At 47.5% G+C, this 25,773-nt stretch overlaps 1 protein-coding gene and 1 long non-coding RNA gene across 2 annotated transcripts in view; both read right to left on the minus strand.

The window, feature by feature from the left end:
* Nucleotides 1-20,296, minus strand: part of LOC144311549 (uncharacterized) — a 43,162-nt gene extending 22,866 nt beyond the window's left edge. The window contains exon 1 of the long non-coding RNA XR_013377164.1: nucleotides 20,170-20,296. This is a non-coding gene — a long non-coding RNA (uncharacterized LOC144311549). The remainder of the gene's footprint in view (nucleotides 1-20,169) is intronic.
* The window catches only part of OPCML (opioid binding protein/cell adhesion molecule like), a 1,083,697-nt gene that overhangs the window by 851,404 nt on the left and 206,520 nt on the right, over nucleotides 1-25,773 (minus strand). The gene's annotated exons all lie outside the window — the stretch shown is intronic.

A 25,773-nucleotide genomic window follows, 5' to 3' on the forward strand; every position in this document is an offset into this window, starting at 1 on the left:
TGGAGTTCGGAAGACAGAATTGGGGTCTGTGTGTGTGCGTCTGTGTGTGTGTATTTTGCAGAAACTTAAAAAAAAATTAATTAGTAAAAGTTCTTCTTGGGCTTTAAATAATTCCTCAAGGGAGCTGCTAAGGCAGAAGCCAGAGAGAGATGGTCTCCCTCCTTCTGTAGGAAGAGGGATCCCGTTTCCATAAAAATAGGACCACTTACCCTTCCTGGAGGCCCTGACAGCCTCAGGAGTACTGGGTTGTGTAGGGGGAAATGGGCAGTCCCACTGCAAGCTGAGCTTTCTCAACATAAATGGAATATTCCGAGAAGGGACAATCTTATGAGTGTGAAATTGTAAGACCACGGGTGAGATCCACAATACACGTAAGTACCATCTTTACTTCTTCCACGTATCAGGTCTTCAAAAAGCACACACTAAAATTAATAGGATTTTAACTGCTACCTACGTGATATCCAAACACCTATAAGACACTCTTATACGCAGAAAGACACACTCAAAGCCATATTCAGATCCAAAGAAAGTTTACGCTCCCCTATGCGCTATCTGCGATGTCCACAGCTACAGGCCTAGCTAGTAAGAGCTCCCAGAATCATCCGTTCATATGTTCATTGCTGGGAAATTTTCATGGGTTGAAGTGTATCTTCCAAAAAGGTATGTTAAAGCCTTAGCCCCCAGTACCTGTGAATGTGACCTTATTTGGCTTTCGGGTTGTGGCAGATACAGTTAGTCCAGATGAGGCCATTTGGGAGTAGGGCGGGTCCCCAATACGAGCAGCCTGGTGCCCTTAGAAGAAGAGAAGAAACGCAGAGACAGAGTTGCAGAGATTGAAGTGAAGCATCTGTGAGCCCAGAAACACCAAAAATCTTTGATCTAACACTAGGAAACTAGATACAGACAGGGAAAAGGATCTGCCCTACAGGTTTCAGAGGCAGCAGGGCCTTGCCAACACCATGATTCTGAATTTCTAGCATCCAAAACTGTGAGATAATAAAGGTGTGTGGTTTTAAGGCACACAGCTAGTGGCGCTTTGTTATGGCGGACGGAGGAAATGGATCCAACCCAGAAACGCCCGTTTGATTAAGGTGAGTAGCCCCCGTGTTCCAGAAGCACGGACTCCAGCTGACGGTGGCCCCCACACTGCTGCTCCACATGGAGTCACGGAGCTTTTGAAAAGAATTAGTCAAGTTGAACCCCAACTTTACGGTTTCTCTTGGAATTCCCACCTCAAATCCTACACAATACAGCTGGAGAGATAAAAAGGAAAACACAATTCAGCTGGAAAGCTTAAGACCTCCTCTTTGGCAGAAGCTCTGGGCATCATTTATTTTAATTCTCCTTGGGACACCTGACTTAGATTTTTGTCTTTCAGAGTTGTATCTCCTGCCCCGATGGTCAGAAAGGCAGCTATGATTTTAGTTGTCCCAAGACCATGTCTGGGTCGGGCCACGGTGGGTAATTAAATTGATTTCCTGACAAAGCACCCTTCAGCCTCAGAGCGAGCTCCTTGGCATAATGCGCACCCTGTCCAGGCAAGGAGGCCCAGGGAAATTGGACCAACTCTCAGCAGTCAACCTGGATTTTCCCAACTGAGGAGTTCTTTCTTTTTTTTCTCAAAAAATATACATTCCTTGCACAACCGGGATCATTTGGAACAGAAGTTCTCAGACTTTGGGATTCAATAGGCCAGTAAAATTTAAAAGGAACAAAAAAGGTAGAATTAGGCAGCAAATCTTTTATTTCACCGAGTAAAATGTCTATGATCTCTTATCATTAATCCTTAAAAATAAAGGGAGCATTTTTTTACGTCACAATGATGCGGGGGGTAAAACCTCAGTTTGAAGGAGAGTTGTTCACATGACGGGACGTCAGGGCTATTCCTCTACAGGTTGGGGCTTCGTTAGGGACCAGCAGCAGTGCCTGCATTGGCGTTTAGAAACCAGTGACCTCGAGAACGTTACCACTACCCACTTGCTCTGCCCACATGAACACCGATAGGAGCTCCAGCCCCACCAGGAGAACGACAACTTGAGATTAATAAACCATGGTCGAAAACATTTTTTCTCTCTGCTGGACACCAGTGTGTTGGGAGCTGAAGATGTGCTCATTTGCCAAGTATGACTTGCACCAAGCAAAGCGCCCACCACAGGGTGATTAATATATATCTCTTGATCAAAAGAAAAAAGGAACTGTGTGAATAATTGTTGACCGTGTTCTCATTTCCTACCTTGACATCCATGTCATTAAACTACCCAAGCTATTACTTTTTTTTTTTTAATCTCTCGGTCACATCTGTCATTCTGAGATGTGTAGGTTGTCCACATCCCGCTAAAGTACGGCCAAACAGAAAACAAAAAAGAAGAGGTATGGTTAGAGAATGAATAGTGGCCAAAGGCTCAGAGATAAGATTAAGCCTAAGATTCAGTGTAAAGAATGACTCCCAAAAATGAGAAACAATTTTTTTGGAAGAATACACATCTTGGAATCAAGAATCTGTTACAGCAGAAGTGTTATAAATGACAATTATGTTAGAAAACTTACCCAGAAACGTCAACATGATTAGGAGGGTATTTATTAATAAAATATAGGTGGCTCTTGATGCCTCCCACAATGCAGGCCTGAAGAACAAATTCTGACCCTGGCAAGTCTAACATACTACACAAATATTCATTTTGAAGCGAGGAGGAGAAATAACTTGGCGGTGATGTTCGCTGTGTTTCCAGCGTCAGCTGAGAGCTCACTGCTGGAGTTCCCTCTACAGTTTGCAGGAAATTCCTACTGCGTGCCGCTCATGGCTGTTGCAAACCGTACCCTTCATCATCTATCCTGCCCACGTCTTACTAGTAAGAGTTTCTCCCACTCACCTTTATTTCTACCTCTAAACATGCTCATGTCCAATTCCTTCTTCACAAAGAAAAAACAACAACAGATGAAGAACACCAGAGACTTTCTTTCCTTCATTTTTCTACCTTAGTTTTCTTAAAAGAATATTAATGCCTTTACCCTCACTCCCATTCACCCCTTAATCCCTAGCATCCTGGCCTGTGGAACCATTCTAAATCCATGAGGACTTCCTAATTATCAAATCAAGAAAGCTTTCCCTTATATCCCATTATTCTTAATCCCTACATTGCCTGACCTTGATCATTCCCTTTCTTGAGATACTCTTCTCCCAAGATCCTGAGGCCATTAGACCATCTAGTTTATTTATTTTTCTGGCTTCTTTAACACATCTCTCCATCCACCTCTTCCCAGTTGTCATTGATTTTTAGCCATTACCCAAGATTTTTGAATGACCCCATTTCAGTAGCTTTACTTACTTCCTTTGAACAGAAGAATTCAAATCTCATGTTTTAGATGTTTCCAATTCTATCATCTATCTATCTATCTACCTACCTATCTTCTATTTATATATTTATCATCTGTCATCTCCTGTAGGTATTTTAAATTCATCCACTCCTTTACTTAATCAGAAACAAATTCTACTTCCTGGCATCCTTAATTCTGTTCATTGCAACATGCTCCAGAACCATCTTCTCCTTGCCCCAGGCCAAGCCACACAGACTAAAAGCATATTACCTGGTCATCTTTGACTCCTCTCTATGCTTGGCCGCTTCTCATCTTCAAATTCTTGTCAAGTCCAGCCATCAACTTTAACTCACTACTAACTCCCTAACCAGGACTGCACAGTTGCAAGCAACTTGTTCCCCCATCCAAAAGTCCCACTTTCATACTACCTTGCTTATTTTAAAAGAAATAAAATGTTCAGATAGATCAACAGGAGGAATGGACAATCATACATATTTATAGCCAATAAAATGTCATTTTTTTCTGATATAAAAGGACAAAAAATTCTCTTTCCTTTAAAAAGTGTTTAATGAATCCATTTCTTTAGAGAGGAGTGAAAAGCTACACCAACAGAATACTACTACTATAAATATGAGGGGCCAGTGATTATTGGATTCACCTTTCTCAGTGTCAGTCTGGACTCGTATTCTCCTCTCTCTGTCCCTATGGGGAACCTCTGCTTCCTGAAGGAAACACCTGCGTGTGTGCATGTATGTGCACATGTGTGTGCACGTGTGTGTGCATGTGTGTGCACACGAAGAGAGGACAGAGATGGGGGCCTGCCTTCCTGGACACGTGAGTTCCTTCTGAGATTATTAGAAAGCCCCGATTTTAGTTGTGGATCCAAGCCTGTTCTCTAATGTATCTCTGGTAGCAAGAAACATAATTTTTTTGTTTGTTTCTTAAAAAAATCCTGCCTATCTTCTGCTTGACTGATCCCCCAATTCAGCGGTGAGGAATAAAGGGGCACGTTGACTTTCACATCCCAAACCCACCACTCACAGCGATTCCCTGAGGTATTATCTTCATTTCACAGATGAGAAAACCGAGACTCACAGCCTTTAGGTAAGTTCGTGGCCCACCTCGTCAACAGCAGATGGGGCATCACAATCCAAGCCTACTGGGCCCCGACGCCTGCGCGCTCACCCACTGAACTCCAGCGAGGGCGCTCAACCCTGACTGACTCCACAGGGTCCCGGTCCTGATCTTCTGACCCTGCCCCTGGCAGCCCAGGGCTGGAGGAAGGGACTGAAGCGAGAACCCCCCCAAACCCCCAACCTGAGCCCCCAGTTGTCGGGCAGGGAATAAGCAAGCAACAGTGTCCCTCCTTAAATCCATTCACCTAGAGCATTGCTGTGCCATGAGAGTACGGTGTGACCCACTGGGAGCGGGTCCTTCCTCCTCGGGCCTAAGTTCTTGCCCCCGAATGCCTGGCGCAGCTCTCTGCACGCACGGAGGGGCGGCCAGGACCCAGGGCCTGTGAGCTTCTCCTAAGCAACCGTGGGCGGTTTAGCACAAACGACCCTCCAATCCAGCATTAATTTCCTGTCTTCTAGTCTGAGGGCTCCTGATAAGCAGTTGTCTGGCTAAGGAGCCGAAGGAAAAGCAGGTTCCGGTCCTAGCAGAGTCCCTACTTGGTTCCCCACCGCCGCTGCGGCCCAGAGCTTAGGAGGAGGCTGCAGGCAGGCTGGGGGGTGGGGGGTGGAGGGGTGGGGGCAGCTCCTCCTTCCTCCACTTCACCCCCAGCCCGCTTTCTGCTGGTGCCTCTGTCCGCCTGGCCAGACCCCACTTCAGAGAATCTCAACCATGATTGAAAAATGTCTTTCCACAGCAGGCAGAGAAATGAAATTTTCCCCTATTTCAATTATTTCCCCTTCTCAAGCAAAGAAATGAAAAACAACTCGGCTCATAAAGAATGAAAAAGAAATCCAGGTTTTTTTGAATTAGGTTTTTCTCTCAAGACTTGGAGAAGCCGAAGGTATCTGTGCCAATACTGGTTCATAAGGAGTTAACTGCTTCTTTTTCTTTTCTTTTCTTTTCTTTTTTTTTTTTTTCTTTTTTTTTGGAGGGAACAGCAGCAGTCAGATGAGCATTGTCCCCGCCTTTGCCTCTCCTCCAGACACTCTCGCCATCCCTCAATCCAGATGCAATAAAAAAGGCAGGACTAGAAGGGAGAGACCAGAACAAGAAGTGGGTTGTGACACGGTAGGTATACTGAGTGACCCTCAGGAGTCGACGGGCACTGGGGACACAGGACAGACTACAGCCTCTGTTTTCAGGGAGTTTATACTTAATTGGGCAAACAGTTTGGGGCGCCTGCATTTGCCTATGAACCACTCACTCTGTGCGTCATGGTGTCTTTCCGTTTACTGAGGCCTTGCAACTAAATTTCATCTTTTTTCCCCAGTCTCTTCTTTTCCCTTCTTAGAAATAGCATGTTCAGGACTTTGCATGATTTTAGGAGTATCCAGGGCAGGGATTTAAAGAATACAGATTTCATCTGATGTTACAGGAGGAAAAAAAGATTGTTGAGCAGCAACTGGTCTAAAACACTCTTCACCTGTGGGAAGCGAGAGAGCGGCTTCAATGAACTAACAGATCTTGTTAGCTCAGCTAAAATATGAATTACCAGATGGCTTTGGAGGAGCACTTCATTTGGGAAGTCTACTCGGCTCCCTCTTCCCACTACATCCCAGACAAAATTAGATCCCCTGATGTTTATGCCTTCCTCTAGAATAGCACTTCGCAGTTGCTCCGATGACCAACCGTTGCTCCAAGACCCACGTTGGCATAACGGCAATCTCTGTCCCTTGCACGTAGTAAGGGACGGATTTGTATCTCAGGAAGGAGAAAGGGGTGCAGCGAGGACGCAGTGCCCTTAGGGGGTGGTTGTTGGCTACGTTGTCAGCCTCGCTGCATGAAAACAACGAGGCCTCCGAGATTATTCGTGAACCACTTCATGTGCCGGTGATGCGGTGCTGAGAGTGTCAAGTATTTCAAGAGAGTGAGGAATGCCTGTGACAAGGGATCCACTGCTAATCAGAACGGCAGTGGGTGAAAAAGCAAGGGTTCTCATCAAGAGCATAGAGGGAGCAGGGGTTAGGCCCTGCCCCCCGCCCGCCGCCCCAAATTCCACTCCCTATCGTAAACATCTTGGGCCCTGTTCTAACGCATTAGGGAAGACTATCCCAGCCTCCTAGCTGAAGAGTTTCCACAGACGCAGTAGAGCAATTGTCAGAAGAAGACCATTCCACGGTGGGCTCATTTCTCCTGTAGACCCTCCCCCTTACTGGGGCTTAGTCCCAGTTCCCCAGACATCTCCCAGAAGGTGTGGGGTGGGGGACACCCTACACAGAAAGATAAGGTCATCATCCCAGCTCTTCCTGGGAACAGGGGATTTTGAACTTTAGTATAGATCAAAGGAGATCACTGAGCCCCGGGCCTCAAGTAGCTCCACCCAATACATTCTAAAACTAAAAGTGAGAGGGAAATATCAGGGAGGGAGACAGAACATGAGAGACTCCTAGCTTTGGGAAAGGAACTAGGGGTGGTGGAAAGGGAGCTGGGCGGGGGGTGGGGGTGATTGGGTGATGGGCACTGAAGGTGGCACTTGATGGGATGAGCACTGGGTGTTATTCTATATGTTGGCAAATTGAACTCCAATTTAAAAAAATTAAAAAAATAATAAAACTCTCAAAGGACAAAGCTACCATGGATGAGGTTCATTTTGCTCAGGGCAGAGGTTTGGGATAGCGCCCTGAATCATGCCCCTGCCTTAGGAATTCCGTCCTGATCTGAGCTCAGCTCTAAATACCTGGGGGCCCTGAGAAATCTCACCGGCGTCACAGAGCGCTTATGTTCACCTCCGAAGTGAGGAGTCGGGCCTGACACTTGGGCAGACCCTTCCTACCTTCTCATCCCCAGAAGTCAATGTCAAAAGAAACTTCTCACTGCTTTGCCTCCTGCCATTAGTAATCAGCAAAACTCTTTTACCAAAACGAAAAATCACTGGAAATATTAATAGGAGAGGTCAATATATTGAGCTGTGTGGCCTTTTCCTGTTCTGAAAATATTTCATGTCTTTATGTTCTTACACTGAGAAAAACCTGGTCTGTGCCAATCAACATCGAATGGCAAGGGGAGGCCAGGAGGGAGGGGGAACCAAACAGAACCTGTGCTGCAGGACTTTCAAATGGCAAACTCATTACGCCCCAGCGTCCTGGCGGGCGTAGTGACGGCATGTCCTGTCAGAGGCCCTTCCGGCTGTCTCACGCTCACACACACACCACACACAGCTACGTGTCACAGGGATCACAGCGGGTCCTGGCAACAGATGCTGGAAATGTCAGACAGCAAAGGGGGTGTATGGGGGACGGCACTGAAGGCTGGGGGAGTAGTTGTAGCCTCCAGAGGACGAATGGAACAAACAACACACTGGAAAGTGGCCCTCGTGCTTAGCAAGATGGAGGCAGGGTTGGGGGGAGCAGAAGGAGGGAAGAGGACAAGCAAGAGCAGAACCAGGACAAGTCGGGAGTCAGACCTCCCGTCAAGGGCCACAGGACCTGGAAATCTGTCCTCATTCATTAGCCGTCGTTCTATGTACTACCAGCTGTGCACTGGGAATCACGCGAGGCACGGACGGACAACTGCCAGTTAGGAAAGCTAACAACCGCCGGGTGAGAGTCATTGGCTTTAGTGTAGACACACCTGGACTCAAATCCCACCTTCACTCATGATTTGGGGAAATGACAAAAATCTCAGAGCTTTGGTTTGATTGTGTCTAAAATAAGGATAATAATGTGACACTATAAGTTTAAGATTTACGTGAAACATTAAGAGTAAAATACCCGCCACAGAGCTGGCGCACAGCTAGCAGGAGCTAGTAGGCAGGCCTCCTGCCCCGGGAGCGAGGAGTCTCTGGGGAGGGAGGCGAGAACCACGGTGACCTGTAAGTTCATGTGCTCGAAGCTCTGTGAACAGATGGGTCAGAACACGAGGAGTGGCGCAACTAATTCTATCTGGAGTCGTGAGAAATAAGTAATGAGCAACGAGTGGAATAAAGAGGGAGTTCCAGAGGAGGATCTAGGAAATGGAAGAGTGAGTTTGACGTCAGAGAGGCAAGTCAAGCGAGATGCGTTTGTCCAACTGAGATGTTTGTGGCTGAGCAGGGGGTGTGTGGGGAGGACGGACAGGCAGCAGGAAAGACACAGGGTCAGCTGTGCTCATTTGCACTGTCTGGGTATCCCCTCACACAGGCAGGACATGAGGGACCACTGATGTCTTTCTACACCTTGGAGCAACTTTAGAAATATCACCGTGCCAGTAGTTTGAGGACCAATCTGAAGGAGGGAGGGAGGGCTTGGGAGACTCGTGAGCATGAGATCCTCATCACACAGGAGCACTGTAGTTGCTGTCAGCTGTGAAAATGCTTCCTGTGGAATAGAGTCAGAAGGAAGGGACAGGGACAGTGACAGGAGAGGCAGGGTCATATCAAAGGAGCAGTCTTCAGCTGCTAAAGGGAGTCAGCTAGAGGAGAGGGCGCTATTTCTGCTCAGTCAGGTCCATTTGTGATAACCACTTTTCACAAACCTACCTTTATTTGCCTAATTAATTTTATCCAATTTATAAACTTTAAGAAACTTTGGCATAGTTGGCTAAGGATTTGACTCCTTACAGAAGGTGTATGAAATTATGCCACTTCCCAAATCTCTCTTAATATACATAAGCCTATTGCCAGGCCACAGTCTCACCCCTCACAGGCCCCGCACCTGTGCAGGTCTGCGTGCAAAGATGTGGACAGCGTGCCGCAGGGTCCCGCCCTGTAGGAGTTGACTGCCTCACTGGGGAAACACAGCACTGCCTGTGCACTGCCTGTGCAGAGCAGATCAAAAGATGCCGACCGCTCAAAATCATAGTATAAATAGCACCCAAGACATATATTTGCCAAATGAGTGTATCGCAGGACTCCGTGGCAGAGAAAGGACGTGGGGGGCCTGGAAAGGGTAGGCTTCCCTGAGGGGGAGATGGTAGGAAGGGAAACATGGGTATATTCATCTACTTGAAGAGCATATCTGCCCTGCCCCAAGCACCCGGTTTCTAAATCCATATCCTCAAAGGAACCTGAGAACCAGATACTGTATCCAAGACAATCTCCATTTCATTTGACTTTTTTTTTTTTAAGATTTTGTTTATTTGACAGAGGGAGAAACAGCAAGAGAGAGAGCACAAGCAGCGGGAACAGAGGGAGAAGAAGCAGGCTGCCTGTCAGGAGCCCGATGTGGGGCCTGATCCCATGACCCCAGGACCACGACCTGAGCTAAAGGCAGATGCTCAACCGACTGAACCACCCAGGTGCCCCTTCATTTGACTTTTCAGTGATTAGTTTCCAAATATTGGATATTTTGTCCACCAACTAAACAAGGCAGTGCATTGTAATGTAAGGGTCTGTAGCAGATCCCAGCACCAGCTAACTTGTTCTCAGGATGATTCAATTGCCCACCAATAAAATCAGCCTATCCACCCCTTCCCTAACCTTGAGGGTGTTGAGGAGATAAATGCATTTATAAATGAAATAAATGAGAAAGACTGTAAACTCCATGAAAAAAAGGGACCATTTAAATTATAAAAGAGCTGGGCAGCCTGGGTGTCTCAGCCATTTAGCACGGCCTTCCTGGAGACCTGGGATCAAGTCCCATGTCGGGCTCCCTGCATGGAGCCTGCTTCTCCCTCTGCCTGTGTCTCTGCCTCTCTCTCTCGCTCTGTGTCTCTCATGAATAAATAAATAAATAATCTTTAAAAATAAATAAATAAATAAATAAATAAATAAATTCTAAAAGAGCTACATAAAAGCATGGTTGATAATTTTTGATAAAATAACAATTGTTTGAATGAACTGACCAGTAACTTCCTGTTGAGCACCGACTCTAGTGTAGGCACAATGCAGAGGAAGTTCAGAGGATTTGCAAAAAGTAAAATACGTCTCTCTGAAAAATAATGGGTTCGGGGCAAGGTCTTATTCCTCTTTTTATCTCCAAGTCACTGCCTGGAAGGAGGAGGAGGTTGGAGGATGAGGACGAAGGATAAGATAAGACAGAAGCAGAAAGAGTGTGAAGAGCAACGGCTGACATTTTATTTCATACTATAGACCAAAGCTATCCAATAGAAATAGAAATAGAACATGAGCCACATATAAAATTTTTTGCCACAAATATGATTGAAAATATTCTAGTAGCACATAGTAAAAAGCAAAAAAAAAAAAGATACAGTGAAGAACGCCTGGCTGGCTCAGGGGTAGGGCACGCAACTCCTGATCTCGAGATTGTGAGTTCAAGCCCCACGCTGCACAGAGATTACTTAGAAAAAAAATAAAATTAAATAAAAAAATTTTTAAAAATATGCAGTGAAATTATTCTACCATAGTTTACTTAACTCAGCATATTCAGAATATTGCCTTTCCAGCATGGACACTAGCCATACTAAGAGTGTTCAAGAGCCACGTGAGGCTAGTGGGCACCACGCTGGCCAGCATAGCTGTAGTGACGGGCGGAAGGGCGAATAAGAAAAGCAACAAAGAAGCGGACAGAATTGGAAGTGAGATTTCCCGGGGACGGAGTGCCCACGGGGAGCTGAGGTAACCCGGCGGGGGGCCGAGGGGGCTCTGCAGGCTGGAGGGCCAGCGGGGCCCTTCTGAGGAGAACAGCGAGCAGACCCCAGGGCAGGGGGCGGCCCTGGGGAAGGGAGCAGAAGGCGGCGGGTCTGCAGGACACGCGGTGGGAGGCGGCGCAGGGGCGGCCTCGGCGTGCGGGGGGCAGAGGCAACGGACTCCGGCACCCCAAGGACCCACCGGTGGTGCAGGGCCCCGCGGGCAGGCCGGGATTCAGGCTGCACCCCGCGCAGGAGGTGAGGCCTCCGCTAGGTTAGGGGCCCTCCAGGACAGGCATTCAGCCTGCAGGCCGTCCTTCCGTCGGGCTGACTTCTGGAAGCCGCGTGCCCTTTCCTGAGTGAGTTCCCTCTGCTGGCGGCCGGCGTCCTGGGCGCCAGGGGAGCAGCTTCCCCACACTCTGCTCCCTGCCTTCTTCCCTGGCCACGGCTCCGTGGGAAGGGGGTGCTCAGAAGGTGCCGGAAGGCTCTGGCCGGGCTCCTGTTCTCTCTCCAGACTCTTGCTTCCTAGGGCTGGTGAGGCTCAGAGGCCAGGAAATGGCCGAGTCGGGGCGCTCCCGCCGGGACACCCCGAGTCCAGCGGCTGTCGCCTCTCCCGAGCACGGGGCAGCCTCCACGGCCTGCGAGCCTCCGAGCGCCTCAGTGCCGTGCCCCCCGAGCGCTGGTCTCCTCTCGGGGCAAGCTCTTAGAGGAGGTGCGTGGGTGACCCAGGCTGTGCGGCCCAGCCAGGCCGTGTCCCCGCAGACGGCTCCCCGCCCCACACTTCTCCCCCGCAGCTCAGCCCTCACCCGGAGACTCCTAGGGCGCCGATTCCCAGGCTCTGGCGGGGCCACTTAACCCCGGATCCTGTGACAAGGGCCCTGAGCGCCACGGCCCTCCTTTGTCTTCGATGTCCGAGTCTCCCAGGAGGTCCCTGGGGACACCAAAGGGGAGGCTCTGCCCTGACCACCAGCCACGGGGCGGGGCCTCCCTGAGCCGAGCCTGCGCCCCCGCCCGGCCTTCCCCGACCGCTTCCCTCGGGATGTCGGAGGGGGACCGCGGGGGCTGAGGCCTGCGCAGCCTGCAGGCGTCCTGCACCCAGAGGACGCGGCTCCCACAGGCAGGCCCGACACCGTGCCGGCCTCCCCCTGACTCCTGGGCTTCAGGAGCCACTAACCAGCCTCATCCCCGGCGTGGGCCACGCTCCGAAGGCGCTGGGGATGAGCCAGGGCACCGGGGACCAGGGTGGCCCCCGATGCTGTTTGCTTCTGCTGAAATGACGGCGTCGTCAATAATGGATTAAGTTGATTCTACTTGTTTGTTTTGGGTGATAAACACTGACTTAGAGAACTTCCCCATGAGGGATGAGACAAATCTTTACGGTTCTAGTTTCCTTCTTTATATATATTTTTAAAGATTTTATTTATTTATTCATGAGAAACAGAGAGAGAGAGAAAGCAGAGACACAGGCAGAGGGAGGAGCAGTCCCCATGCAGGGAGCCTGAAGTGGGACTCGATCTTGGGTCCCAGGATCACACCCCGGGCTGCAGGGGGCGCTAAACCGCTGGGCCACCCGGGCTGCCCCTCCTTTATATTTTGATGGCGATTTAATTCGGTTCTGCTCGGTGATATTTATCCACAGGTCTTTACCATGAGTTGAGTGCCGGTGGGGGAGCCGTCCTTGCTAGTCCCTCTCCACGGTTCAAGGGGGACGCCTGTGGTGGCGACTGAGGTCGCACAGTCAGTTAAGGGGCGAGCGGCCGAGGCTCTCATTGCTGCCTCCTCTCCGTGGTCCTTCCAAACCTCCAGGGCTGCTGAGTGCTGTGAAGAGGCCAGGTCCTCGCAGGCTGTGGGTCGGCCTCCCACGGCCACTCTGCCTGGCCGCCGGGGGCTGGAGGCTGCAGGGCGACCGGGGGCAACACAGAGCCCCTCCCCGGGGCCCAGCTTCCAGAGCCTGCCCTTTCCAAGCTACTGAGAGATGCACTCACCCATCCCAGGGACCCGGGCCGCACCTGGAAAGCCCCCTACCCCCCGGGAGCCCTCGGGAAAGCCTGTTGCCCACAGCCTCCCGGGGTCCCCGTAGGTGGCTGTCCCGCGTTGGGGCCTCCTTGAGCCCCTCGGGGGACCCCGAGAGCCAGGCACCGTGGGCGGGGTGCTGGGTCACACCCTGGGCTGCAACAGGAACCTGGGGTTGCAGCTGCGTCCACCAAAAATGTTGCCAGCGGTCCAGGGGGCTGATGCCAGGGCCTGGGCCCCCCGCGCCCTGTGGCTTCGTGGGGGAACACAGGGAACCGGGGTGAGCGGCTTCCCGTGCTATGCTGGGCCTGGAGGGCCCAGCGGTGGCAGTGCAGCTGCAGCCCTGCTGGGTGCAGGAGGTACACGAGGCCCCCGCGCCCCCACCCAGGGGCCCTTCCCAGGTCCCGGCCCCAGGACTCGGGGCCTCATGGGGGGCACCAGGGAGCCCCATGGCCCAGGACTGTGGGGAGGGCCTTCCAGGAGCTTCCATTCCCACGGGGGGGGGAGGGATCGGTGGAGACTCGTGCACCATCCTGCTCCCTGGGGCCGCACAGGAGGCGGACAACGACCAGCTGCTCATGCTCTGTCCTGGGGCCGCGGGAACCTCAGGACGTCGGGAATCCTCCAGTGACAGGCGTGTTTCCCGACGGGTCCCCTGAACGGCTCGGGCCACGGAGCAGTGGGGGCCCCTGGGCGCCAGCCTCGCCCCAAGTCCTCACAGGCACAAGTCATGTCACAGCCTGGAGCCCGGCCTTGCTCGCACCGCGGGGAGGCCCATGCCTGGGGCGGGGCTCGGGGCTCAGGGAAGGGGTCTGGAGTCGGGATCCACAGTCGGGGCGGCGCTCGGGGTGCAGGGTCGGGGTACAGGGTCGGGGTCCATGGTCGGGGCAGCGCTTGGGGCACAGGGTCAGGGTGGCGGTCGGGGCCCAGGGTCAGCGCTGCGCTCAGATGGAAACCCGGGTCAGTAGGGGCCTGCTGCTCATGAGCCGCACTGGGATGTGCGCTGTCATGGTGCCTACTGTTCTTCTGTGAGTAGGTTCCTGTTTTCTGACCCTCCCTGTGCCCCTCCATGTGCCCCTCTCTCTGACCCTCCCTGTGCCCCTCCCTGTGACCCCCTCTGAAGCACTTCCTCATCTCCAAAACTATGGCTCCAGGGTCATCTATTGAGCAGACGATGCAGGCCAAACCGGCGCAGGCTGCGGTCCTGTGGCAGGTGCTTCCCGGGTCGGCAGGGAGCATCCCCCCAGCTGCTGCCCTGGGCCTGTGTGGGCCCCCACCTGGTCCCCGGCTGTCGAGCACCACCATCAGGTGTCCCGGTGGGCACGGTCCCTGTCCTTCCGCAGGGCGGGCCATGTGGCTCACCTCCTGCCGGCCCGAGCCTTGCACCTCCACACCTCTACACCTCTGCACCTCTGCATACCTCTGCACCTCCATGCAACTCCACACCTCTGCAACTCCGTGCACCTCTGCACCTCTGCACGCCTGTGCACCTCTGCGCACCTCTGCATCTGCACACCTCCTCACCTCTGCACCTCTGCACACCTCATCTCTGCCCTCTTTCCCTGGGGCCACGGGGCGAGTCACATCCTCCTCCACCATCGCACGGCCCCCAGCTCCCTCCTGGTTTGGGGGCAAAGACCGAGATCATGAGGCCTCGGGCAGCTGGGCAGGATTTCTGCTTCCCCGTGGCCACGACTCAGAAGCTAGGAGCAAGCAACACCCACGCACACCCCCTGCGTGTGCCCCACCCGCCGCCCTCCTGAAGTGCTTGCAGGGAGCTGAGGCCGCATTGGCAGGCAGGCGCATGTGCCACACTCCCCGATCCCTGATCCCTGCCGCGGCCGATGCCGCCAGGAGCCAGCTCTCTGGGCCCGAGGTCCCAGGGCGGCCGGGTGGGTCACCCAGGAGAACGGCTCCCACGCAGTGTATCAGGCCGGGCGGCAGGGGAGCTGCCCTGATGGGGCGGCAGCGAAGCAGAGCAGGGGCTATAAAAATACCATCTATCCCAAACCAGCTTGGTAATCAAACAGCCCCGTGCCGGCGGGACAGGCTTATGTGCTGACACAGAAGGGCCCTTTCCATCTTTAAAACAGACCATTAAAACACCACAACGCCTTGCAGCACAAAAACCTAAATCAAAAGGGAGGGGAAAAAAGAGCGCTCTCTTCTCCAGGAGTCCTACTGCCGTTTCCAGCCCCTAGACAAGCTCGTTGTGATATAGATGCAATATTGCTTTTTTGATCGTGGCTTTTTAGATTCTTTCCAACACCCAGGAAATTTCCTAGAGGTTCCAGAAATGGCCCTTTTCTCTCCTGCAGGAATCTCTCTTTTGTTCCACTCTAACGCAGAGCCTGTGCTGTGATCACTGCAATATTATTTTGTTGTTTGCCCAATAAGTAGAAAGACACAGGAAGATACATATGCCAGAAAGGAGCCATAATCCTAATTATAACTCGAGTTAGAATGACGCTGTCTGGGCGCCCTGTTTGCACTCCCCAAGGCAGAGGAGAACAGCAAGCAGGTCCATGTACCAGTGGTTACTACGTGTGATTAACGCTTCCAGCCGGTGCCCCTCCAACTGGCTCCGAAACATGTCTTAATAAAGTGCATTCCAAATACCCCATATTTCTGCCTTATTGCATCTGCTAGAGTGAGATAATATGTGGACTTGAGAAATAGTGACATTCGGTGACTGAGCTGCAGAGGGTTATATAAGGAAGCTAGATCACACTCCCCTCCACCTGGCATATTGCTTGTGGTGTCGCATCATGATTCTAGAAATCAATCTGCAATGAAAATTCGCACATGGGGCTGCTCTACTCTGGACTGCTGGATGGGGCAGGAGGGGTATGAGACCATCCTGAGAGAACTAAAGGGAAAGGAAGAGAAGTCACAGGGGGATGGTCACTCAGACTTGTGCTCCAATGACTGTTTGCTCTGTAAAGAAGGGTGAGAAGACAGATATGCACAGCTCACCAGGCCACAGCCACCCTGATAACCCTGCCTCTCTCTATATGCCAGATGTCCTCCTTGAAGTCTCAGGCGTGTTTAGATCCAGGGAGAGTTTGTCAATGGGGACGGGGAAAGGAGGACACAGCAGGCCATGCAAACCTGCACAAAAGACAGGTCCCCACACCCCAGGCCTTTGGTCTTTTGCACTTTTACTTTTAACCTCCCTTCCTATCGTCCTGGAGACACATCCCTTCTGTGACTTCTGTGGGCACCTAGGGGGTGACATCATATGTTTGTTTACTTACAAAACACATCTGTTCTTTAGGAGTTAAAGCCAGAAGAAGGATTATCTCAGAACCCCATGAGCCGTTAGGAAAAGTGAATAGATTTCAGGCTGATGGGTAGCCTCATCCTGAGGATATGTCTGGTAGGTAATTTGTAGAGATCCAGGGGCCCTTCGTGAAACTGGCAGTAAAAATCAGCCACTGAACAATAAAAACTCAACGTTTAGACTCTACCCTTCACATCACACATGCCGTGGAGAATCAAAGAAATAACAAAGAGTTAACAGATTGGAGTTCTGGACTCCGTTGCGCCAACGGCCATCTTTATTGCCTTAATCAAGTCAAAATTTCTGTTTCCAATTTACTCCAAAAAATCAAAGTTCGAGGCTGAGATATTTCATGGCGGTTGATCTTGAGCACTCTAAGAGGAATCTATACAGTAAATCCAGTAGCACATAGGTTCCCATCAGAGTTTGATCAAATCAGTGGGAAGTCTTGGCTGAGGAGTCTGTTCTCTTTGGGAGCTTCCTCTTTATACCCTTAAAAAAAGAACCTCAGAAGGGAAAAAAAAAAACCCATCCAGATGGTTTATGAGGAAGAAAAATACTGAAACAGGTCTTTCACTTTCACTTCTCTCAGCAGCACAGCTGGATCTTCTATGTGAGAGGAGTCAGGGAAATCTCAGCAAGAGCTGCTAACAGTGAAAATGATATGATTTTCTGGGAACTGGTAGAAGGAAGCGCCGCCTCTCCTGAAAAAGTCATCACTGTGGGTCCATGTGGCACCATAGCCTTAGCCCACTGAGAGGGATTTTCATCAGTGACAACAGCGTGAGGCAGAGTTCTGCAGAGGCAAATGGGCATGCATAGCAACAACTCCCGCACATCTGCTGGGAGGCAATCACACCCACAGCCTAGAGCAGACCCACAGACTCCCCTGCTGCATGAGATTAGGAGCTGAAATCACAATGCTACCCCACGGGACATCCTACCATGCCTCCACGATGCCCACTTTTGCCTCCCCTTCAGCATGGGCTGCCTCTTTCCTCTCTGGTTCGTACTCATTGGGGAAGTGGCCTCAGATTGGTGAATGAGACATCTTGATGCACAACCACATTTGAAAAAGAGCCATCAAAAACGAAGATCTATGCTATAGCCATATCATAATCTCCCTGATACGAAATAGACATGAGATCTGCAAAATGCCACCCCATTCAGGAAGATGAATTAAGAGGAACAAAATGTATTCAAGGGCAAAGGTACTGCAAACAGAAGATTTCAAATCCAACTTTTTCCAACGGAGGGATACTTTAATAATGCCACTTAATAAATAACCAAAGAATAAAGACCATCTAGCTAATGCAGAGCCTTAGAGTTTTCATTCATTGAACAAACATTTCTTAAGCATCTATACTTTCTCAGTGAAATGCCAAGAACTTCTTTTATAACAGCAGTAAAACCAGGCATTCTGGAAAACTAAGGCATAAATGTTTACAGAATCAAAAGAAGTCTGTACTACCTGAAGTCCCACACTTGGCACAGAGATAAACTTTAAAAAAACAGGAACACAGATCATTGGAATCTGAAAATATGGTAGATGGTGACTTCCTATTTTAAAACTGACACTCGTGAGTATGTCAGAGAATTCAAAACAAGCCAATGAGATGACCGGGTGTCTGATGGAAAATGGCGCGTTGTTTAGAGCACACCCTACTGGCTCTCATGCTAGTCTTTCATTGCCTTTGAGCTATTTTACAACAATATAAATTATAGATAATTGATAGCAATGCAAAACAATTCTGTCTGCCGAAATGGAAATAGATTCTGTCTTGTGCAGGTTCAAACAACTTCTTTTCCTTCCTTGGAAAAAGCCAGTTTCATGTCCATCAGCAAATTGATTTCCATATTCCTTTATTCCCCACACATTTGTACTTCTTTGACTTCTCTCTTGGAACATGTATGCCAATTGCCTGGTTTCCCCATTCATAACAGTTTGAAAAACATATTGTTCATTTTTTTATCTGTATGTGAATCATCATTTTACCTTTCCTGAAAATTATCTTTTAACAAGAAGATAGGGATACTCCATGTATTTAGCCTAATAAAGGAAATAACATAGACTATGATAGGATGTATGTTAAGCATCAGTGAATGACAGAACCACACTGATGAAGGAAGAGTACATCTTCCACCTGAATCAGAATGAGAAATTTCCTTTAGCCACACCCGGTTAAAGTTTCCATCAACTTAGCCAACAGAGGAGATTTCTAGTAGAAATACTCCCACTACATTAGAATCCCATCTGTGTTTTAGATTGAGGTCTGCAGTTAACTGTTTATTACACCATCATGATTTGGTCTTGCTACAGATGTCTGTCATTGTCGCTTAGCTCACCTTCGACTTCCACAACCTCCTGAATTAGAAGACACTCTTCGGGTGCTGTGGGGTGAGATTCATGAATCTGATGGTCCTCTCGGCAATTCCATTACAGATTCTGATCCGAGAGTTGATAGAACAGCTCTGCAGCAAATTTTATGGGACGATGACTCAATGTGCTCCAAGTGAGAGACACAAGGTATATGCACAATTCTAGCCCTTGGGACTGACTCCTCCATCTCTCTGTACTTGCATTTTCCTAATGTTTTTGATTGTCCAAGTATACTGGACTTCGTCATCTGGGAATAAAGGTATTAATTGACTTTTCTCAGACTGACATGTACCAACTGGCATATAAGCAAAATATATTTAAACATGTTTTTTCCTTTTAAAAAGAGGCAAAAATTATGTGTGAAATCCTTGGAAGGAACGAAATTGTTATAGTTCACTTAGCTGTTTCACCAAACTGTTTTCATTGTTAGACTCACCTAGAATTCATGAGAATCCATACAATCGGTTGATGGGCAGATATAAAATGACTGTCTTCTGGCACTCGGTTCTTAGCAATTTCTTTTAATTGTATAATTGACACCAATCCAACACTCACATTCATTTTACCACGAACAGATGCAAAACCATTAACAGTGAACAGCCATACCTCCATGTGCCCAGCCGTGCTGGAGGAGCCAAGAGATGTAATGGAACCACTGAGCAGAATAAATAGCAACTGGCCAAAGACTTCCTTCCAAAAGGACTGAGAACTGGGCAGGCCTCTGAGCCGACTCTTGAAGAAGCTCAAAACAATAATCAAATAGCACTTACCTAGGGAAAGACAAAAGAGAAGAGGCAAAGAAAAGAAGGGTTAGAGTTTACCACAACGACGTATGTTCAGTAGACATGATCTATTTTAAGATAATCTATTGTTTAATGCAATTCAAGTTCTCCACAAGCTCCAAGCAAAATTCAAGTTTTAAATACACCCAAGTAAAGGTCAAGTGGGGAAAATGGCATATTGTTGCAAAGGCCATACAGCTCACTGTTTTTCTTTTCCGGTCTGGCATTCTTATACAGGTGCATTTAGCTACCGGAACATGGGCCTAGTAACAAGAGACTGGCTGGGGACTCTGCTATGTGCCAAAAAAGGGGAAAAATGCATACGACCCAGCTGCCTTAATGATTATGGAGGTTCTGTAGCTATGTGGTTCAGATGCTGAGAAGATTGAACTAATAAAAAAGAAATGAGAGAACTGTCATCACAGATTACATGGTATTTATTCCAAAATCTGTTCATTATAGAAATTTGCAAGACAAATGGCTTTTTAGCAAGGAATGGCAGCATTTTCCTCCTGGTAAGTGCATAACGAGGCACCCAATTTGTCTAGAGCATGGTCTGTCTTTTTTTTTCCCCCCAAATATTCCTGGCTCTAAATCCTAGCAAAGATTCCTGAAAATATTTATTAGGAGGTTAGCAAAAACAAGTGGATTTTGTAGAATTCTATACAATTTACAGAGGGCTTTCATAAATACTATTTCTTGATTTTCATGGCAACCTTTTATTGTAGGTAAAACAATGTTCCCTCCTCCTCTTGATCCCTCCTCTCCTTCTTCTTCTTCTTCTCCCTCCTTTTTTGAAGTAAGTGACCTGGGACTCCATATAATCGGTCAGCTTGCCTAAAGTCACACTCAGGGAGAACGATAGTTCTAGAACTTGAAAATAGTTCCCCTGGCTTCCCATTGTTCATTCTTGATCATATCTCAGACATGCTATAAAGGTAGCCAGGAAGGAACCCGGAGAAGGAGAGCAAGAGGAAGGAGAAGGGAGGGATGGACAAACTGAGGACGAGAGAGATAGTAAAAGGGATAAAGAAGCAGGAGAGGCAGAAAGAGATAAAGTTAACGAAATATTGTGCTGCAAGTTCTTCACTGAATACATTTGTACAAGTTGAGAGAATAGAAAAGTAACCGACATTAGGAACCCCCAGAAAGCTAGCTGTTATCATTCATTCCTTTATGTCTATTGATTCAGGGAAAATTTGACTAGAATAGAGTCTATCAGCCCAACATGGCTGTTGTTGATGTATCTGCCTGAATGTCTAAATAACATTGGTCAGAGGAGTAAATGTGTCAGAGAAATGACATTTTACAGGGGAAAAAATAAAACTCTCTAAAAGGAATATTTTCTGGTTATGCTTTAATCCCAGGCATTGATGAATGGTTAATTCCTGGCCTGCTCACAACCAAAAAAGCACTCAGCATTTTGTTGTATCCCGGTACTTCTAATGACATCTTGGCTTTCTTCCCAGATAATTCCAAGAGTCTAAAGCTTACCCGACATCTGCAGTGCATGTCTGACTACTTGTGTGATAACAAATGCAGCCATAATAAATGGTATAAAACAAGCTATGCATTGGAGGTTCAGAAAGGCCATGACATATTAGAGAGAGGAAGCTGTCAACTCTCATGCGTGTCTACAAGTTTCACAGCACCATAGCTAGCATTTGACTAGGGACAGGAATTCTCAGACCCACATCAGCAGAAAAAAAGTGAAAGGAGACCTTGGGGTAGTATCATGGGATCATCATGTTTGTAGCTTTTTACTGGAAGGTAATTATAGCCTTACTCAATTTATGACCCAGAATGCACCTAATCCCCTTATAAATGCTTCTTATTCACCACCCAGCACTTTTTGATGCTGCTGGCCAAATAAATGGTGGCTGTTTCTACCTGGGTGATGGCAAGGCTGTTAATTGTAACACTCCATGAAACTTAATTATGCAAAGCAGAGAGGCAACTCTGGAGCTATTAATCAGAGGTTTGGTTCAGAAGTAATTTGTTGTTGGGACCCAAGGAGCCGTTCTTCTAGTCTCTTCCATTGTGCTGCACCGATAGTTAATCCCCTGCTTTAATGGAAAGCTGTTGGGGTTGGATTTAGGAGCTTGACGGTGGCAAAGCTGCTTATGAACATAACCTTGCTTATTAATGAGCAGATTCCTAATTTCTTCTACTTAAGTCACCTTTAATTACAGCGACCGGAAACCAATATCATTTGTGGGTTATCAAGGGCAGGTAGCCAATCACTTATTTCCTAACTGCCTGAGGGCAGAGCAAGACAACCCGTGTAGATCATGAAAGTGGGTAACGTGAAGAAGGAAGTGAGATAAAACACACTTGAAATTGACAGAAGAACATCCTTGACATCACCTCCAGATATCTGTAGAAAGGACATACTGTATATAGCGTCTAAGAAGGATGATGTGGTATTTGCCTCTAAGTAGATTAAGGGTGAAATTATTGGGCTGACCCAGATGGCGCCTAAGTAGTTCTAAACTCATTTTTGATGGGAAGGAAGGGATCACTACCTGACAACAAATACCATCACCGCCACCACTATTACAATGAAGACCTTCAACAGAGTCTCAGTTCCTTGGTATGAACCTGTATATCCATCGACTCAGAAAGCCGTCATTGAGCACCTCCTATAAATTAGCCCCTGTGCTAATTAAGCGCTGGAGAGAACGAGGCACACATGACACAGCCCAGTCCCAGACAGAAGGTTTGCAACGCAAAGTAGTAAGAACAGTGGGGCTGAGGTGTAGAAATCATCCTGGCAGGCAGACCAGGGTGAGGGGGACTCAGGATGCGGAAGGGAAGTTACAAAAATCATGAAAGAGGAAAGAAAAGATGAATCATGGAGATTCTAAAGAGGATGAGATGACTGGGAGGCTGAAGAGGAGTGCTAGAATAAATAAGGGAGGAGGATGTGGGGGGGCTTGCTTGGCACAGGCTCTCAAACTCATCCTACTGCTCCTAACTTGACCTCTGCTTTTATTTTTTTTTAATTTATTTTTTATTGGTGTTCAATTTACCAACATACAGAATAACCCCCAGTGTCTGTCACCCATTCACTCCCACCCCCCGCCCTCCTCCCCTTCTACCACCCTTAGTTCATTTCCCAGAGTTAGCAGTCTTTATGTTCTGTCTCCCTTTGCTTTTAAGGCATGTCTCCCAAATCTCTCTGCTCCTCTCTGCCCTCCACCCTCTGCTCAGGCGGTATCTGCCTGCAATTGTTCTCCCACATTTTCCAAATCCTGTCCATTCTTTAAGGGTGAGACTACCCTGTTTCTGTTTTTCCTACAGCACAACACCATCCACACCATTCATGTGGCGATGAGTCCTGAGGACTCTCCGAAATGTTTCCTAATTCCTTAAGTGTGTACTTTTATTCTTGGTGACGCCAGAAACACTTCAGGGCAGAGATGATGTAGTAAGCAGACTAATGGCTTCCAGAGTTGTCAGGTCCTGATCCCTGCAATTTATAAACATGTCTTTCTTTATAAGGAAGAACTGTCTTCACAGGTGTGATGAAGGATGTTGAGATGGAATGATGATCTTGAATTATCCTGGTGGGCCCTAACTGCCCTCCCAAGTTTCCTGTGAAGGGGAGATTTCATAAAGATGGAAGAGGAGGAAGCTGTGTGACTCCAGAGGCAGAGAGTGAAGCGATACAGTCACAAGCCCTGGGCTGCTGGCAGTCACCAGAAGCTGGAGGAGGCAACAAACAGACCTTCCCCTAGAGTCTCTGGAGAGCACAGCCCCGCCAACATGAAGATCTCAGCTCAGCATTACCCATCTTGAACATCTCTTCTCTGGAATTATGAAAGAATACATTTCTGTTGTTTCAGTCCACCAGGTTTATGGTAATTTTTTACAGCAGCCGTAAGAAATACAGAGCATCAGGTGACCATAGAGCAAAATCTCTTTGGATGGCCTCAATTTATGCCTATCATCCTGGTGTAATTATAATAACTCCTCTTTCACTCCCCAAACTGTTCTAGTTTGGAGATAAATTATATGATCGCCCCGGACACAGTCAGTGCTTTTAGTCTTTTCTTGCATCATCTGCAGTACATGTAACACAATGCCATGCAGAGAGTCGGCAGGCAGGGTATAGTTTTTGAAGTAAGGAAGAAAAATGCTCTGTCGTTTTAGAAATAATTTGCTCACAAAATTTTTTTCTATAGGAATTTTAGAAACAAGGAACTATTTTGGTTGATTGAGGTAGAGAACATGCTCATAGATATTTGTTGCTTAAAGATGAGGTTTTCAAGTTGGCCCTCACTCAAAACCAGAGGTTTGTTCTGAAAACGACTAACAATCTTAACCCCAGACTAGATTTTCAAAATTGGTAACAGTTCTGATAGGTCTCAGGGGTCTGTTCTATATGTTTAGGTAAATGTGGTTTTGAGTCTTTTGTGAGTTTATTTCAGAGGAAATATCCGCATAAACTTATTTGATGAGAATGGAAGAGGGAAGCTGGAAAGTCCACTTAAAATGAACCTTGACACATTGCTAAGATAATGTACATGGACTCCTTCAGAGTAAATATCTGCTTGTTTGTGCATATTTATGTGTGTGTGTGTGCTGGGGGGTGGCAATCAATCAGGCAGCAGTTTAATCTGGGCACTGAGTATATACAAAATAACATGAGTATGCATTTTTTTAAAGAAATAAGTTAATATAATTCCAGCCAATAAAATCCTTAGTATCCACAGCCAGCAGTTGCATGAATCAAGTAACAAATATGCATGAGTATAAATCACGACATACTAAGCACTAGAACAAAGCAAAAAGCATAAAATCTATTCTGCACTTTTAGATCTATATACAATTTTGTTTGGGGACATGGAAGGCTTGGAAACACATGGAAGACTTTAACCCATCAAAGGGCAATGCCAGGCTTCACTGTGCTAAATTACATGACATTGACAATAGGGATCAGAAGCATTAAGAAAAAAGACAGTTCACTGTGTGCTAAGATAATTATTAATAGCTTCGTAAAGAGTCGGGCTTTGTGCTGGAGTCTGGATACAGTATGGGATTCACATAGGTATTAAAGGGTGCAGGATGGGAGGATATGCCAGGCTAATCTGGGTGATCAGTGTATGGCAGGAATTTCACGTGTCACATGGAAAAAAGTCACATGTCACCTTTGTCTTACTCAATATTAAGTGCTAAATTTGGTCTAAAAATATGTGTTATAATATTTCTGAAATTCCATAGAATGTAGAGCCACTTACTCTCTAGTCCTCGGGCTAATATGAAGATCTCAACCTATCCTCTGAATCTAAATTATTGTGAATTGAGCTGATTAGATGATATTCTCAAAAGTTGAAGGGATGCAATGTTACACATTGGAATGAAGAAATAAAAATTCACTTATATAAATTTAATTAGGAAAGATCACCCAAAGCACTTTCTGTCTCTAATACTACTGAACCATAAGCAGCTTAGGAATGATTAGATAATTTGCCAACATACTAGAATTTCCAGCTCTTCCACTGAATGACACCTCTCACGAAAGGGGGAATGTTTGGATATTGATTACTGTTGGTGGAGAGGCCTAGATATTAGATGGCCTGGTCTGGATTTTGGTTATGAAGCATTCACAAATAAATAAATACTTAGAAGTCAGCAAAAGAAAAAGAAGGAAGGAAAATGCAACCGAAAAGTAAACACACCGACGTCTGTTTTTGGATAATGAAATTGGAGCAAAAGAGGGAAAATGTGAGGCCCTCCGGTGCACAGGAAAGACAATTAAGACACAGAAATGGAAGTTGGCATAAGGGGAAAGCGGCACTTGGAAAGTATTTAAGCATGTAGAACCAATTTTGTTACCAGGAGGCAATCATACATATGGCACGAGAAGAGAAAACTCTAACAGAAATGTGCCTTATCACACGGTCTCCACCTTCAACTACCTACTGCACAACAGAATGCAAATGATAAGCTGGATGGTTTCATGATTGCTGATTGCTGAGTCTGCTATTCATTGCAGTTAGCCTGTTGGTTCTTTAGTGTTTCACTAAATAATAGAACTAGAAAGTCTAGCAAGAAAACAATGAACACTTGGATCCTATTAATAACTGGCATCACAATGGATATTTGAATCCTGTATGGTATTGAATGAGGCTCCTAGGAAATGTGCCACCCCCTGTGTTCCGAGATTGACCTTGATGTGTTATTGACAGCATGTTATCAATAAGCTGACATCAATCATTTACAATTTGGCTAAATTATTGAGATCAGATTGAGATACATAGAAGAGAACTCTAGAAAAAATGCAGAAACAAAAACAAAAACAAAACAAAACAAAA

Source organism: Canis aureus, chromosome 3 (assembly GCF_053574225.1).
Source record: "Canis aureus isolate CA01 chromosome 3, VMU_Caureus_v.1.0, whole genome shotgun sequence".
Classification (NCBI taxonomy): domain Eukaryota; kingdom Metazoa; phylum Chordata; class Mammalia; order Carnivora; family Canidae; genus Canis; species Canis aureus.